Genomic DNA, 18,765 nt, shown 5'->3' with positions numbered 1-18,765 from the left:
CCAAAAGAGGGACAAAAAGAGAGAGTTTGGAGTCGATAGCCTGATCTTTTGGCATAGGTTTGTGGCTCGGTCGCCCGACCAATGGACCTCAAACGGAAAATGTTCAAAGCAAAGATGAGAATTTTTTTGCCCTTGGGGTGTTTTGGGGCATTGGAAGCCATTTCAAAGAAGGGAGGCCGAGGTGACTGCCACGTGGCAAGGGATTTACCCCCCTGCGCAATTTGAAGCAAGGAAGGCAGGCTATATAGCCCATTTGGAGACTTCATTGAACACCATGTGTATGGGAGGAGAGCTCCCCTTTGACCTTGGCTATGGTGGAATGTGGGGGCGGCTCTGCTGGGTGCTATGCAAGCGGCGCTGGGTGAGAGTTTTGGCTAGGGCGGGTGGTGCAATGGCGTGCCCGTGTGAGGAGAGGATGGAGGTGGCCGAGGGCCAATTGTTCACATTGATGACATGTCATGGCACTTCCAGGGGCGACCGAGTTCCCATGGGCATTAGCCCCACCCCGTTTTTGAAGCCAACCCCCCCCCCCCCCCCCCAAATAGCGACATCGGTAATGCTATGGGGTAGGGGAGGTTTCATGTGAGGAAAAACAAGAGAGGGACCAACCGGGTACGAACCGGCGGGCGGCAAGTACAAAGGGAGGTGTCCCGTGATGGTCAAGTGGGGGGCAGTCCAGTGCTCGAAAAAAACCTAGGTTTAGTGTAATCCCACCTACAAATTTTGAAATTTACCTTTAAATTTTATTTTTGAAGGTGAGAAAACCTACAAATTTTTTTAAAAAAATAGTGTAATTTGGTGTAAAAACCTTCAAATTTTGTCAAATTACCTTTGCTGTTTCACATATGTAGGTTTGCCAAGTTTTTGAAAAAACGTTTTTTTCGAGCATTGGGGCAGTCCCAAGGAAAGGGAGGAGAGAGAGCCTGAGGAAGGACTCCATGTGGAACAAGCAAAGAGGAGTGGGCCATGGCAGAGCAAAGTCAAAGGTAAGCGGGCCACCCAAAGGCCGGAACCAAAGTCAAGGAGAAGAGAAAAATAGAGGGAGAGAAAGCAAGTGTGAGTTGGACAAAAGTGGTTAAAGGGGCAATGTAAGATTTGGGTAAAGGAGTAAAAAATGAAGAAAAAAAGGAAAAAAATAAAAATAAGCCTAGGTGGCAATAGCGACATCGCTAATGCCCCCCCAAGTGCAAAAGAGAGAGGGATTGAGCAGATGAAGCAAGGCGGTGCCCCCTTTCCAAAGATACCCAATCAGGCGCCTGATGGTCAAATGAGATGGCAATTTCTTGAAGAACTCCCTATAAAAGTCAAATTTTCATCAACTTAGGGGCTTTTTTTTTGTTGTTTTTGGGCCACGTTTGACGCCTACAAAGTGTAGCTCTCTGACATAGGAGTGTGCTTGTCAAAGCCCTTTGTATTTTTTCTTGTGAATATGTCCATGGGATGGCACTGTAAGCCTATGTACATGTTTGGTGAAGTGCAATCAAGCCATTGTTGCACCGTTTTGTTGTTGTTTCCCCTTCCCCCCTTCTCTTTCTCCTGCTCTAGTGTTTTCCCTCGGTGTCGGATTTGTGGAAGTGTGTGCCCCCACGGACCGACGATGTTTTGTGTGAGAGAGTAAGATTGAGCGGATGTGAGCGTGTGTAGGATGGAGACAGACCGTGGCAAGTGTGCTTTGTGTGGTGGATTTGTGGAGTGTGTGAGCGGTGGAAATTGGGCAGGCGGTGGTCTACTAGTGTAAAGTGAGTTTTTGAAGGTGTTTTTTTGAGAGGATAGGGGTGTTGTGGACACCGTGAGCTATAGAGAGGCCCTTGTGTTTGTGCCAGGCGTGTTCCCCTATTCCCCATCTCTATCTTCTCGTGCCCCCATGGAGGACTGTGTTGATGCTCCTAGTTGAAGTCGAAGCGGTGATTTTGGTGATGCCAAAGGTGCATCCTTTGAAGAGCACGTGCTACTAGTGATGGCTTGGACGGGATTTCCCATTTCACTAGGGTTGAAGATGCGGAGACCTAGCTTCAAGACTACTACGATTACTCGTGTTGGAAAGCAGTCTATTGAGAGAAGATGGTGCGGTATAGGTGTTCTCGCTCCTGGCCCGTGGTAAAGCGAGGCTATGGTTCGATAGCCTTGGTGAAGAAAAAAGGAAAATATTGAAGCCCTAGAGGCAGATTTTCGAAGAAGATTTGTAGCGGATGTGCAGCTAAATGAAGTAAAGAGAAAGCTGGACAGTTTTGAAGCAAAGCTTAAAGGGTGATTTTCAAGCATTCGAGTGGGAGTTTGAAGCCCTTTGGGGGAAATTGATCAAAATAACTGGTGCAAAACATGCCAGTTTTTTGAAACTGAGTAAATTCGTGGATTGCCATATGAAGAGGAGGTAGCTCTAGCGAGAGGGCAAACCAAAACGATTTTGAAGAAGCATGAGGCTAGGTAGGTTTTGCAAAGTGCAATTATGCCAAGGCAGTGTAATGCGGTGGTAGCCAGCCATAGGTGGTGCAAAAAGAAGTACAAGTGCGAGAGGAACTAGGGGTTCTTTGGTTACAGAGAGATAGGGTGGTTCCTATGCCGAAGATGCCAGCTAGAGTGGTTCCAATTGTGGAGGAAGTGCACGTGGTTCCAGAGTGGACAAAGGATGTGCTATCAAGTTTGAGTGTATCTGTTAAAGCTCCATTGAAGTGTGGTAAAGAGCAAAGAGTGAGGTTGCAGATGAGGTCAAAGCGGTGAAGCTAGAGGAGATTCCTGAGCTTGAAACATAAGAAGAGGCCGAGTCGAATGACAATAGCTCTATGGATGCAGATTAGAGTTGAAATACCGAGTCATCTCAGTCCAGGTATGATGAGTTTGATCTCTTATATGCGAGTGGAGAGGCAGTGAATGTGTGCAAGGAGCAGCATAAAGTGCAATCCGAAGTGCCTAGTGAAGACCAAGCGGAGCACTCTAGGTCTACATGTGGTAAAGAGTAGGTAAAGCTAGTATGTGGTACCATGCTAATGGCTATGTTGATGAAGGTAGCGATTGAGTATTCCATGGTGGTGCAACAAGTGCAAAGTTTTGCCAGGAGGGACAGAGAAATTGTGTCCATGGAAGAGGACGAGGGTGATGCAATAGAGAATGAGTTTCCCTCTTCCTTGATAGAGCTTGATGATGCAGTGGTGGAAGGGCTGGTGATTGCATCGGACAAGCAGATGCAGCTTATCGACCTTGAAGGGCCAGTTGAAGAGGAGGAGCTCGACAATGCTGGAATTGAGTGCATGGCAGGTGAGAAGGGCAGAGTGGAGATAGAGATAGAGGTGCTTCCTATGCAGTTGGTTCACTCTATGACAGGTGATGTCGATATCAAGGCGGTGTCCAAGCTTTCTAAGGAGGTTTGTGAGTGGTGGTTGAAAGGAATGGTGATCAAAGCAATTGTGTAGTGTGTTGTTGAGCAGGTGCAGGATCTTCTAGATGAGGATCTAGCTTTACATGGTTGGGAGGGCACGTTAAGTGTGTCAGATATGTTAGGTCTACTTGGTGCCAGCGATGGTGCAGGTATGTCTTTGGATGGTGAGCACAATGGTGCTCTATTTGATGCTCTTGGAAGTGTTTTGTTGCGAGTGGGCCGTTTGCCAAGGAGTGCTTGGGGTGGTAGAAGTATGATGCTGGCAGTTTGGCTATAAGGTTGGTTATGTGCCTTGATATGCCACTATTCATAGCTGCTACAGGTGGACGTAGAAGGCCAGTACAAGGTGTTTGACCCAGGCGGTTGATGACAAATAAAGCAAGGGGTTGGGCAACCCGCATGAACAAATACTGCAGGTTACAGGTGCCATCTTTGTACATATGCTAGGTGTTTTTGTGGTGTACAGAGAGTTTGTGTTTGGTGTGCAGTTTTTTAGTGCAATAATCCCATGTGTGGTTGAACATAAATGTTCAACGAGGGGGTGGGCAATGATGCTGCAGCCAAAGTTGGTCCAAGTTGGAAAGTGGTCAATGCCAAGAGAAGGTTGCAAGCAGGTGTAGTGAAGAAGGCTAGGGTAGGTACCAAGGTCCTCGGCAGACTAGTGGTAGCGGAAAAGTATCTCTAAAGTATCTTTTTAGGCCAAGGAGGCTCAAAGATGGCTCAATTGGGGTAGCAAGTGAAGGTGCTCAAAGTGGTCTATTAGTGTCTTGAAATGTAGTGCTCAATGTGCTCTAGAATTTGGTCCAGATAGCTTGTCAAATAGAGCCCCGGTGCTCAAGATATTGCAAGTCAAAGACAGAGTGTGTAGCAGATCCCTGGCCGGTAGGACAGCTGGGGACAAGTGGCCCAGTATGATGTTAGTGGATACATGTGTAGGGCTCAAATTATGGGTTGTGCCCATTCTCTTGGATTGCAGATCGGAGCTTGGGATAGCAAATTATGATCAGTTGAAGATTTTCCAGGGGCCGGGTTTGAGCCCACTTGCCCGCATCGGAGGATGCACCATCTGGCAGTTGTTTGACCTCACCCCTGGGGCGGTCACTTTTTAGAATGTGTATGATATCACGTGAGTTAACCGGAGAGGATTATTAAAAGACCAAAATGTATAAAAATGTATACTGTTATGTATACATTAGAGGGGGGTGGGGCTTTTTTAAATAGGCTCACATTGCAAGTATAGTATGTATATTAGGGTATTATTAATTACCTCTTGAACACACGTGATATAGGGATCTTTTGATAAGTGACTGCCCTGGGACCTCACCAAGGTCCTCAATGATAGTGTACATCATGGGAGGATAGCACAAATCGACAGCGCGTCAATCGGGTTCTTGGTCAGTAAGATATAGCGAGTCGAAGTTGGTGGCAGTTGCTAGGGAGGACAATGCAGATGATTTTCTTGGTTTTACACCGTATCGGTTGGCACGTATATTGAAGCCAAAAGGGGGACAAAGAGAGAGAGTTTGGAGTTGATAGTCTCATCTTTCAGCATAGATTTGCGGCTCGGACACCAGATCGATGGACCTCAAATGGCAAATGTTCAAAGCAAAGATGAAAAGTTTTTTCCCTTGGGGTCTTTTGGGGCATTGGAATCCATTTCAAAGAAGGGAGGCCCAGGTGACTGCCATGCGGCAAGGGATCTAACACGCATGCGCGGTTTGGAGTAGGGAAGGTGGGCTATATAGCCCATTCAAAGACCTCATTGAAGAGCTTGTGTGTGGGAGGCAAGCTCCCCTTCGAACTTGTCTATGGTGGAATGCGGGGGCGGCTCTGCTAGGCGCTACGCAGGTAGCACTGGGCAGGATATTTGGCCAGGGCGGGTGGCGTGGTGGCAAGCCTGCGTGAGGAGAGGATGGAGGTGGGAGGCGGATGATTGTTCACACTGATGACATGGCATGGCGCTTCCAGGGGCAACCGAGTTCCCACGGGCAGCATCCCCACCCCACTTTTCAAGGGAAACCCCTCCCCCCCTAATAGCAACATTGTTAATGCTATGGGGTAGGGGAGGTTTCATGTGAGCAAAAAAGAGAGAGGGAGCAGCCAGGTCCACAATGGTCAAGTGAGGGGCAGTCCCAAGAAAAGGGAGGAGAGAGAGCCCGAGGAAGGCCTCCATGTGGACCAAGCAAAGAGGAGTGGGCCATTCCGAGGCCGGCAGAGCAAAGTCGAAGGTAAGGGGCCACACAAAGGCCGGGACCAAAGTGAGGGAGGAGAGAGAAATAGAGGGAGAGAAAGCAGGTGTGAGCCGAACAGAAGTGGCCAGAGCGGCAGTGTAAGATTTGGGTAGCCCAAAGGGGTAAAAAATGAAGAAAAAGAGGAAAAAAATAAAAAGAAGCCTAGGTGGCAATAGCGACATCGCTAATTCCCCCCCCCCAAGTGCAAAAGAGAGAGGGATTGAGCAGATGAAGCAAGGTGGTGCCCCCTTCCCAAAGATACCAAATCAGGGTGCCAAATGGTAAAATGAGATGGCAATTCCCAAAATTGAAGACCCCCCCTATAAAAGTCAAATTTTCATCAAATTAGGGGGTTTTTTTTTTGGGCCATTTAAAGCCTACAAAGTGGATCTCTCTGACAGAGGAGTGTGCCTGTCAAAGCCCTTTGTATTTTTTCTTGTGGAAATGGCCATGGTGATGGCAGTGTAAGCCTGTGTACATGTTTGGTGAAGTGTAATCAAGGCATTGTTGCCCCATTTTGTTGTTGTTTCCCCTTCCCCCCTTCTCTTTCTCCTACTCTGGTCTTTTTCCTCGGTGCCAGCTTGTTAAACCCTAATGTATACAGTCCACTATTCCCTAGGCTCTAGACTAAGCTCTATGGGAGTAATGAAGAGTCACCTTGAGGGAAGTGCCAAGGGGCATGAGAAAGTTATAAAAGAGAGTTCTTATGTTGTAATTGAGAATCTCAATGAAGGAACAAGTTTGCAATCTATTTGTGTGTCTCTCCATCTCTCCTTCTTCCCTCACACTCTCTCTCTCTAACCACCAAGTGCCATCTCTCTCTATCTTTCTCCTCTTACACATGGCAATCACTGCTGGTGTCTCTTCTTTTAGAGATAGGAACGGGTTTACATCATCGGGAAGGAGATAATGAGGTGGTTACAACAATGTACACTAAAAGTAACTTGTTAAATATTATCAGTTGTGTTTACTGTGATGGAAGCCATGACGAGGCGAGAAAGCAATCGACTGTAGCAATTTCTATCTGCAAGGATAAGGTAGTGCGTCAACGCACTCTAAGGAACAACCCCCCTGGTAATGAACCCTTTGTTGACTTATTTGCATTATAAACATGCTATTCAAGTTTTTGTATAACGGCCGACTACATGATGATCGGTGTTTACTGCGCTGCCAAGAAATGGATACGGGAATGAATCCGTTGCAGCCTAAGGGAGATGGCAAGTTGGTTGTATGCGGGTATGAGTATTTTTTTTGTGCATGCAGCTAGTTGAAGGCTGCTACTATTTCGCAATTTTGAAGCCTGAAGTTTTACGAAGGCAATATAGGACCATGTTCACTATGCTCGAAGCAAACAAAACCCACGAGGTGCCTTGGCCAAGAAAAAACAACAAAAAAAGACTCGATTGTGGTCAGAGTTGCAAGGCGCAAACCACAGCATCAATTCAAGAAATCACTACAGTAGAAGCCCACCGCCTTCAAGCTCGCAGTTAACACGTATGTAGCAATTATTGATGCTCGAAAGAAAGAAAAATAGAATTTTTTTATTAAAAGAAAAAAGTCAACAATTCCCATACTCTAGCAGTGAAGCTTGTACATGATTAAAGGAAAACTAGTCTTGCTTGGTGGGCCTTGCTATAAAACAACTATTGAATATAACAGGACATATGAAAATTGATATTTACCATCTAGCACTAACGGAAACAAGATTGTGACTAACTCGACAACGGCGACATTGCCTAAGAGGAAATACATTTAGAAATGTTATTATATTTTTGGTTAGAGACAGTTAAGTGGCGTCAATTAATAGAGACTATAGGGGTGATTTTTAAGAGAGTTAGTTGAGTTTTAAAGAGAAGAACGCACATTTTAAAATTTTTACTGTGTTCATGGGAGGATACAAAGTCAAGTGTATCAATGAACTGCAACAAGAAATGAGGTGCTTTAGTGACCTGCAATCTTGTACTTGTGCTTTTCAATTGTCCAATCTATAGGCCGATATTTGAGTCTAGCTAAAAAGCAATGTGAATAGTTAAACATATCGTCTTATAATGAAACCTCACAAACTGAAAGTACAAAATATATAGTGCATGTCATGCGGAGGTGCCATACAAAAGTATGGTGGAGAGCTGGCACTGTGGTCTCTCCAAAACATTATAAGAAACGGAAGCCGTGCCTTGCCCGTAGCGTTTATGTGTTGCACCAAGCAAACGCTTGCGCATGGAAAATTGGATGCAAATAACAGACCTTGTAGTGTGGTTGAGCTAGAGATGTTGATCTGGAGACGCGCTTGCGATCACAATGTCCAATGTTGTGAATATATGTTCTCCCTGCCATACACAAAACACACATTAAGACAAATACAGAAGATGTAAGATATTGATTAATTTTAAAGAGAAGCAGATGTAACTTTATGTTCTATGTCCTTTGATCAATATTAGCTTCTGTGTGTGTGTGTGTGTGTGTGTGTGTGTGTGTGTTGTAAGCTACTTCCATAAGCAATTATGTCTTTTTTGCCTCCATGTTGACTAGCCTGCATTATGTATCCTCCTTTCTAATTGTTCATGATAATGGGCGTCTTGAGTTCTATGTCCCCATAGCAGAAGGAACCATATTCACTCTATTGCATGCACGTCACATTCACTACCATGTGCTATCCAGAAACTATAAGTGGAATTAAGGGCAATAATCATGCAAGGGTGAACATACGAGGAGATGCATACTAAGCTTTACAAATCAACTTTGTTGCCAGAGCTGGTGCCCCCCCCCCCCCCCCCCCCCCCCCCCCGCCTTGGAACAGTTTCTACTACCATACCCTTTTCAGTGCGAAGTGCGAAGATCGTGTTTTTGGTTGCTACAGCCAATAGTGCAGGCAACTTGATTTGTTGAGGCAGGTCTGTGAGCTTTATCTCTGCCTCCGTCTAAACTAGTGAAGGAAGAAGCTTTCAAAGCATGAACTTGTACCGACGGATCATGTGAACCCACCCTAAACAGGGGATTCCCATTGCCCATTAGTTGGCGGCCAATCTGGACAATTTGACTGTGTAAGGGTTGTCCTGATTTAATCACCACGTTATACAACTGTCGACCCATCATAATATAGTGGATCTATTAGTCACTACTAATTATTAGCTGCCTCATCGTAAGAAATGGTCATCTACAAGTGAGTGCTCGTGCTCTCTCTCTCTCCTTCCCGTCTTCTCCTCGGGCTCCTCCTCTTCGTGATTCTCCTCTTCTTTACAAAGATTGTGGAGAGCAAGCTCAGATACAACTCCTTCAACATTTTTTGTAGGATGCAACAACAACAACATTGACATTTTCTTCAGGATTGATTAGGATAGGAACTTCTGTAACTACCTGTACATGCTGCATTTGATCAAGAAGTCTTCTCAAGCATCCTATATTGTGCCTTCCCACGCACATGCGGACTTGTTAACGAGTCTGTGAGTAGAGGTCCTCTTTTTGTTAGTGCAGGATGGAGAGAGAGAAACCAAGTGAGAGAGAGCATATGCGTGCACTCAAGCCTGTTGTTGGGATTTCGTGAGTTGGGGAGAGAGAAACCAATTCTGCTAGAGTTTTCTACATGAAGATTGACAACTTTCTCAAGGAAGCTTCGTGGGTCAGAGGATTGATTGTGTACCTGCAGGTTGATTTCTAATGCAGTGATAGAAGCTTGGCCAAGAAGTTGCGGGTCAAAGGCTGCGTCAAAACAACCACAATTGGTTAATATATTTCTCATTTGTGGCCTTGCATTTGGGAGTCCAATGACTCTATCTTTGACCATACCAAAGCCAAGGCAGTGCTTCAAGAGCAGGTAGAAGTAATGGCTCGTGATGGTGCTTCAATAGCAAACGATGTCAAAGAGAAGCAAAGAACATTTCTAGCCATTTAATGATGTTTCCAATGAAAAATACTTTTTTGACAGTTAAGATACAACAGAGACAACCCTCCTCGAGTGTGGCTTTTCTTTGGTTACAATCTAAAGACATGTTGAGTCCATGATGCTTTTGCACTCGGGAAACAAAAGCCAGGACTTAGAAGCAATGACGTACACGAGAAGATTGATGAGCTTGTTCTGGATACAAAGTCTTTGAAATCCATGAATTTTATCTTAAACAAAGAAAAGTAGTGAAAGAACTTGTGATACTCATTGTCATATTCAAATGTCGCTACTTGCTCTTACAAGTAGACATACGCGTCCCTAGGCAAGGGTTTCAACTCCCAATTTCCAAAACCACGGAACTTTCCATGAACAAATTCCTCATCCAGAGTACATGACATCAACAACACTGAAAGGAAAACTCGGTTGGCGTACTTGAAACACATTTAAATCACCGACGAGCATCAACAGTGTATTGCACATTGACCTTGATCCAGTCATCAAAGTGTGCTGAGTAAGCTGCCTCTGCTTTCCAAGTCTCACCTTTGGTGTGTTCCTTAGTTACATTACTAGCATCCAAAATCCCAACTGAAACTACCGTAAACAGAGGATGCACATAGTACTCGTCTATTTTTTCGTAAGTCCATTCTCTCTTGATGTACTCTTCATGAATGGCATACATCTAGTACTTGCATAGTTCCTAATGAAAGTATTCATGCATGGGTAACGTACTTTCAATAGTGTGCACATATGATGTCAGGTATTTCATGAAAAAATCAAACGAAAGGATTACCCTCATAGTCTGCATCACTGCAAAGGGAACACTTTCGTAGATTCAAGTGTGGAAAATGGAGAAACAGTGTGGTAATCCTAAACAATAGAAATTATAAGCTCATGAAAATATTTGTTTTCCATGATTTAATCACAACATGCAATCCAATCTCCAATCTGCACATTTGAGAGCACCGCTGAACTGTTTTCACATTGTATCATTTTTTCAACCACCGTTTCTCTACTTTAAGTATGTAGGAGGCCAATCTTGAAAAATGTTGTTGACTGAAAACAACTCAGTCAACACTTGGTGTGCGTATGTACAATACCTTGAATAACTTTGGCTAAGCACGTTAAACATCCCATGCTTTAGATCAACAAAACCTTTCACCATATTAATTCAAGCATTTTAGAAGAAAACTTGATTGTTGACTTTTGGACTAAGGGCATAATCAAATGAGAACCTTTTCTACCGGTGCCTGCATCTCCCATCGACATCCAAAACCACCACCACTTGAATGGTAAAGACTCATGATTCCAGACTTGGACGAGACATTAGCTTCAAAAGAGCATAAAAATCAAAAAAGAACTGCAGACCTTATCATTTTCAATGCGAATAAGTTCCTTGTATTTTGAATTATCTACAGGTGTCAAAGGGAAATCTGAGGCCCACCTATTGTCATTTACATGTGATCAGGCTACAACACCTAAGAAGAGGCCCTTCTCCAAGAGAGAGAAACACAAATTGGGCTATTTTTAAGAAGAATCTGTAATGTAGTGTCCTGTTTGGTTTCAGGAGGTCGTATGGTTCACATTGTGATAAATCATTGCACGCTAAAAAATGTGGAGAAAACTATTTTGAGTTGTGGGCTCACCAGTGTATTATCCGTAATTTAAGGGCATAACTTCTCTAGCTTTCTTAAGTGGAAAGACGAGTGATGAGATCAAACCCTCCTTCCAAAGCTGAAGAGAACATCTGAACCGCAAAGATAGAGTATTGTGTGGAATTTGAATAATAGAAAGAAGCTTTGAGACAACTAAGCGTCATTCGCAAACATCTTTCAAGCTATCAGAAGCAGAAAGCTACTGCAATTAGGTTTCAACCTGTGGCTGGTTCAAACTATTTGCATCATTTGTCCCAAAGCTCTCAGAACATAGCAAGTTGTGCTCTAGAAAGAAATCCAACTGAAGGATGTCAAAAAACAAGCGTAAACCTATCCGATGCCTCATCATTAGTTATGAGAAAACTCTATGAAGACCTTTCGAACAAGGGAGAAGCATTGACGTAAGCACAAGTAAAAAGCACACAATATGCACACCGCCTACAATGGGGTATATACCTTGCATGTACTCCTTGTGGAGTCCCCTCATCCTGCACACTTCTCCTACTTCAGCCCAATTGATGGCTCTCCTCTCTCCTTGATGACAATTGATCAGCTCACACACACTTCACTGCCTCCGCTTCCCCACGGCTGTGGAGCGGCCCAGCCAAACGCTCCTCGCGCTGCCTTTTCCTATGCTTGCTCGTGCTTTTCTACTTGTTTGCCCTCTTTTTTTTTTGGGATGCGCCACGTGGTTGCTTGTGGACTCAAGGATTCAAAAAAGGACCTTTGGCTCACAAAGTAAATATATGTGTGTAAAAGTGGTTGATAGAATGTGCTAAAAAACCTTACGCTCAGAAAACAATTCACTACAAAGCTCGTCATCAACATGATGATGGGAGATTTGAAGGTGCATGTTACATAATTTGAAGCACATCATTGACTTAAAATGAAGGCATGGCAAAGAAATGCAAGCCACCTTGTATTTTTTGAGGGGAATACGACGACAAATGGGAAAAATGTCTCAATAAGCCGTCCTCACAGTGCGGGCATGATGATCACAAAGCCCGCCATTGTTCATTAACATTATTGGAGCAATATTACATTCTTGAATATGACATTGTACACAACAATTTTCATAAACCCAAAGCATGGGTAGACGATTTCATTGATGCATTGGAAAAATCATATTTGTGGTTTTATAAGCATGGTGACAATACATCTCGCACTCATAGGCAATTGAACTTGCTAAAGGAGTTGCACAAAAATGCAAAGCATTTGCATGAGTTTCTTGAAAAAAAAAAGGTTTCTAAAGAAACTATTGAGAGCATGGCATACCCTAGCAGATGAGGGGGTATTTGATGATGATGATGATGACCATGATGAACATGGGATTGGTGGGCAAATGATGTAGATTGGAGTGAAGAGAGAGGACCCTATGAGCCAAGCGAGCTAGGGAAAGTCCCCGAGTAGCTCTATACTCACATATTGCACCATCCACCAAAGTATTGTGGGTCAAATTCCATCGATTTTTTATGGAGAATTGCATAGTTTTGATTTCGTAAATGATGATGATGACATGGATTTGTTTATTGACTACCATCAGGTGGTTCAAGAAATTAATGATTGCAACTCTAAAAATGAATGCTTTGTTGAAATTTGTGAAGAAACATTGAAGAAAAATCAAGATGAAAATGATCTCTCATTTCTTGTTGATGACAAAAATGATGTCATCGATGCTTTTGTGAATTCTCTCACATTGGAAGAAGAGTTTTGTGTTGCTCATGATGTTGAAATGGAAACTAACCAAAATGAATTTCTTCTTCATGAAAGGTCCAAACATGAGAAACATATTGTGATGCGTTTGAAGCAACCTATTTCACAAACTGATGCTATGCTAAATGAATGTTTTCTTGAGGCAATGTTGTGGAGTGGAATATGTGTATTTATCCACACAATTGGTGCCTATGTAAATCATGATGGGGCTTGTATGATTATCCATGCTAGGAAATGTGATGATGATGTGATTTTAAGCAAACTAATGCTTATTTTTGTGCATGATGATGCAAAGATCTTATGGATTTTTCTCATTGCCTAGAAAGTGATCATGTTTGGTGTCTTGAAGTCCAAATTTCATCAAGGAATGGAGTTTATCTTTGCACAAATAACATGGAGCTAATGTTTTTTGATTTCAATGTGCTTGTTGAAAGCATAGCTTTACAAATTGTAGCCAAAGCTCACAATCTTTTTGAAGAAGTGTTTGTCAAAGCAAGGATTTTTTGTTGAAGAGTTTTAACAAAATGAAGCTTATTTTTATGTGATTGGCTCAAAGATGGAATCTACTCAATGGAGTGGATATTTTCTCATTACTTTATGGTTCTACAAGTTTTTGTTGTATGAGCTCTCATGGATGTTGATTTAGATGATGGGTTCGCAGCCTTGGCATGTTGCCAATAAATGGTGCACTTATATTCACACTTTTGGTGAGAAGACACACTATTTTTGGTTTGGTGATTGTAATGCAATGAATAGCTTTAGGGAATGTATTTGTGCATCTTGGATTAAGTTCCAGGCACTATGCTTTACATTTTCTAAATGCTTCGGGGGAAAAAGGGCGTTGTTTCATGGTTTATTGTGGTGTATATGTGTACCTTGGAGTAGACTCCAGGCACTGCACTTTGCATCATAGTATTCTATGAGCATTGAATTTTTGAAACAAGGGATTTGTGGGATTCGAGTCAAAAGTTTTTGTCTTTGAAAAAACATTTTACCACCGGACTGTGACAGGTGTTAAACCCTAATGTATACAGTGCACTATTCCCTAGGCTTTAGACTAAGGTCTATGGGAGGAATGAAGAGTCACCTTGTGGGAAGTTCCAAGGGGCATGGGAAAGTTGTAAAAGAGAGGTCTTATGTTGTAATTGAGAATCTCAATGAAGGAACAAGTTTGCAATCTATTTGTGTCTCTCTCCTTCTTCCCTCACACTCTCTCTCTCTAACCGCCAGGTGCCATCTCTCTCTATCTTTCTCCTCTTACACGGTTGTGTGAAAGTGTGTATCCCCACGGACCAATGGTGTTTTGTGTGAGAGAGTGAGATTCAACGGCTGTGAGCATGTGTAAGGGTGGAGACAGATTGTGGCAGTAGATGTGCTTTGTGTGGTGGATTTGTGGAGTGTCAATTGGGCAGGCGGTGGTGTGCTAGTGTAAAGTGTGTTTTTAAAGGTGTTTTACGAGAGGATAGGGGTGTTGTGGATACCCTGAGCTATAGAGAGGCCCTTGTGTTTGTGTCGGGCGTGTTCCCCCATTCCCCCTCTCCAACGTCAATGCAGCACAAGGATACTTTTCGTTAGACAAAATTGTAAAAGCAATACTCCTAGTAGCTCTTGAAAAATGAATTTTGTAAACTTTGATAATTGTTAATATAACAGTGCATATATATGGTGCTGTGGGTTTTTCCCTTGTACCCCCAAGGGTTTTTTCATCCACAATTAGGGACTCCTATTTGAGTGGAGGTGTTGGAGCTATACATACCAACCCCTACGTTATATATAGCTAGGAGTCCCCACTATATATGTGTACTCAATGTGTGCTCTAGACACACTTTGGGGCTTGCAATTGTGGTGTCGTCTCTCTCTCTCGTGCGTGGTTGTTCAACACACCGTACAAGCATGAGTACGCAAACAGAAAGGGCTTAAACACCGTGATGGACATTCTTAGTTCTTACGGTGGCATGGTTAGTATTAGGGTTTACTCTTTTCTATTTGTTGTATTGTTTTGTGAATTATATATTTAAACTTACAAAAAGTTGTCTTATTTTTTTTTAAAGAATTCGACAGATATGCCACTTGGACGCGATGAGACATCTGATTAGATGACGTCAGTCTAGCCGTAGCTAGATAGCATTAGTTTCCTTTTGTCATAGCATGTATAATGAGATGACGTGTATACATATTTTTGTAACTATTGGAAAACCATGTATATTTTCTCAATAATAACAATGGTGTTGTAACTGTTACATTTGCAAATCTTAATAATCAAGTGATTTTGCCTACGATGTGTACAATTGTCATTGATTTACTTTCATCAATTTACTTTTGTTAGTTTTGTATCTTTATTCAAACAACAATATAAATGATGGAGTTAATGGTTATATTGTCTTGTGGGTGACAACCTTGGGTCTATACCTTGCACTTTCTTTCAAAGGTGAATATGGGCTTATCTTGGATTCATTTAGCTTCACTCTATTATTCAAACATTTAATATGGTTGATGGGTGGCAAGGCATTCAATGTCCTGCCACCCAATTTTTTTTACTTTCGGGCATTGCTATAAGCGTCTCTATATAAGGCTCTGCAACGTCGCTATGAGCGCCGCTATAGGTAGCCTGTAATCATCGCTATAAGCTTTGTTATAAGCATCACTATATAGTGGTGACTATAGTGACGGTTATAGCAAAGCTCCTAACGAAGTTCTCATAGTGATGTTGTTAGCGACGGTCTTAGCGACGTCGGGGAGTATAAAACCCAATGTATTTTCGACGCTAAAAACATCACAACTGCAGACAACCTCTTGTAGTGCTACATCAATGCCCTTCACAATGTTCCAAACTCCCTTTCACACAAGGAAATGTTGCATCATGTAAGCCCACATAGGGTAATTGTCCTCATCCAATCTGTCCTCAACAACAAACATCTTGAACAAATTTGTGTTGTTTTCAACCATGGCGAATGTTGCACCTGGTGTGAAAACTGCCTAAAAAGAGGAGAAACAAAGCGGAAACAACACATGCTATATAGCACAAACCGTAGAAGATTGTAAGTGACCTATACGATACTGACAAAAAAATTGCAAAAAATAAAAAAATTGTCTACGCAATACTGCCTGTAGTGGAAACGGAGGCCAAAATGGGACCAAACAAAAATTTTGAGCCAAAATATTTTTTGAGTTGCTGACGATCGCCAAAGCTCACAAAAATTGGAGAAAGTGAGCAGGCGTTGTCGTGCGATGGCACTTTCACAATGTGAACTTAAATTATCTACCTCACTCTTAATGTTTATGATGTGTGGGACCAAATGCTACAATGTACATACTGTGATATATGCGAAAATGAATGTCACGGTTGCAGTCGTGTACATACCTTGCCGGGCAGGAGAGGCCCTACACGTGGTACCATGGAATTCTTTTTCACATAAATCTATACCTAATTTGCTTTGGGAATGTACAAATGTGAAGTGTTTCGAAGTGGCACGCTCGTTTTGCCTAGGAAGTTCTCAATGCGGGCAATCTCGGCCCAAAATAGCAGGTTTCGTGCGCTGGCGTAAAAGACGTGTCCAAAGTGCTTACCAAGTGTTAAAATGAGGTTTAACATGAAATTTGAGCCCAATGGTATTTTTCCAATATTTTAGGGATTTTTTCGGACTCGTTTGGGCTTTTTACGGACAATAAGTGACATTTTTGGGCTAAATGGTCAAAAATAGCCTTAAAAATGCTCAAAATGCCACATCACGGATGCTGGTGTTGTTTCTCAAGTTGTGTGGGAATTTTTAGAGCCAAGAATGAGCTCATTTGGGCACATGATCAAGGAGATACAACCATTCCTTTAGAGGGTGCTAGTGCAGTCCCGTGCTGCTTCCACTACATGGTTGAGGCTGTGAGGCCTCCAATTAGGGTTTACCCTCCTAAAATAACTACTTCGGATTCTCCAATGAAGTACTAAAGATTCCATGAAATGGTCACGACGAAGAATCAAAGTGTAAATTTAGGGTTTTTAACAGGTCGAATGAGCATTGCATCTGTGCAATTAGGAGCGAGGCTACACCTAATCTTCACACACACAAGATTTTTGAGTTAGTATTGGTTCTTTTTCAAATTGGAGCTTTCATGGATGGAGTTTTTTTCTTTTTTAGTGTGTTTTTGGCTTTAAATCGTCTACGCCTTGCTTGATTTTGCTACGAATCCTCACAGTCAGAGGCCCGGCGCTTTCCTAGTCGCATTGTGCACTTCTTGACATGTTTTTGGTGAACCGAACGCGAAGTAGGCTAGGGTGATGGTTCAAAATCTTCATTGAAGGTCTCAAAAGAAAGGTTTAAAGCTATGGAGCAACAAGAGCAACAGGGGGTTCGGTTTGATCCAGTCACAATGCAAATGTTTCAAGCTTTTGCAGTGTTTATGTAGCAACAGCAAGCTACAGAAAGGAGGGAGCTCTCCTCAACCAAAGCGCTTCAATCTATGGTGAATAAATTGGACCAATGTAAAGGTAAATATGTAACAAATTATCTTTGTGGATATGTAAAGGAGATGGAGCTTCATCGAGTGCCCGAAGCAGAGATGGTGCAAAGTTTTGAACTTGCTGTGGTTCCCGAGATCAGAGAGCATGTAAGGGGAATTAGAAATGAGCATGGGGAAACTTGGGAAGCATTAAAATTAGCCTTGAAGGAAGAGCATGGAGGACTCCGAAAGGGTAACAAAGAGGAATTTCTTAGAGTGGGTAGTTCGGCCAAAAGAGGGGCTCTCGCCTACCGAACTGCTAAGGGAATTCGAACGCCGTTATGATCAACTTTCAAGAACTGAAAAGGCTACTCTAAACTCGGAGAAGACAGAGCTCTTTTTGCAAGCCACAGGTAAAGAGATTTAAGAGAAGTTAGAGCTACTACTTGAGGATAAGGATGCGGAACAGGGTTTGAAGACTAATTGGAATGAGGTCGAAGACGCCATTTCACTGCTAGCTAAGCGACAACGACGAAGAGACAAGCTGATAGTCAACCCTACTCAATCCCCAAGTGTTTCCGAGATTCCTATAAAGCCTGTGATTGTGGTTCCAAAGACTGAAAAATCCATCCTAGATGATATTGTCAAAGGAATGCAAGAGCTCACGTTAAAGCTTACAAGGCTATAAGAAAAGGGGCAACCATCAGGTCAATCTACAGGGAAACGACCGCAAACCAGAGAAGGATTTGTCAATAGATGCATATGGTGTGATAGTACTGACCATGGAAGGAGGGATTGTGAAAGTTTTAAAGACACTTTGACATGTGAAAGTTTTAAAGACACTTTGACAAAGGAGCTCGTTTTCTTTAAAGATGGAAAACTTCACTTAAGTGAAACAAGTAAGCTCTTGGGAACGAACTTTGGCAAAGGCGGGATGAAGAAACTAGTTGAGGACATGGCTACTAGCTATGCCATCTCAATGGTTGAGGCAACCACCTATGGGTTGAAGGTGGATCCTATTAAAAGAAAAGGATCAATCAAGTTGGAGAAGAGGAATCTAATGGTATTGGAGAGCTATGGCCATGCGTTATAGAGTCTGCTATGAACGGTAAAATGACTACAGAGGTTTTACATGAAGCTGGAGATTGCATTCGGCTTGAAACAGGTTGGAATGACCCTGTGCACTCTGTGTTAGTGCATGCATATATTGCCAAATGTCAAGCAAATGAGGCCATTGTTGAAGAGAAACGTAGGCGCGCAAGAATGGGGATGAAGGGCGTTCAAAGCGGGCAACAAGGAGTGGAGGTAGAAATGACATAGTGCCTCCTAGATCACCTTCCCTACAACAGATGCCTGTTCCCGAAGTGCCTATGCAAGAAGCCTCTAAACAAAAGAAGAAGGATGCAACAAAATCCAAAGCAAAGGGTTCGGCCTACAAACTCCAATCCGATATAGAGGCAGCAACAGATCTCAAAAACGTTTTGG

At 42.8% G+C, this 18,765-nt stretch overlaps 1 pseudogene; it reads left to right on the top strand.

Annotated features, from left to right (window-relative positions):
• The first annotated feature begins 2,556 nt into the window (after positions 1–2,556).
• Positions 2,557–18,765, top strand: part of LOC147434194 (receptor-like protein kinase FERONIA) — a 49,999-nt pseudogene continuing 33,790 nt past the window's right edge.

This window comes from Adiantum capillus-veneris, chromosome 19 (genome assembly GCF_014529385.1).
Source record: "Adiantum capillus-veneris isolate H3 chromosome 19, ASM1452938v2, whole genome shotgun sequence".
Lineage (NCBI taxonomy): Eukaryota > Viridiplantae > Streptophyta > Polypodiopsida > Polypodiales > Pteridaceae > Adiantum > Adiantum capillus-veneris.
This window is presented reverse-complemented; position numbering and strand designations above follow the sequence as displayed.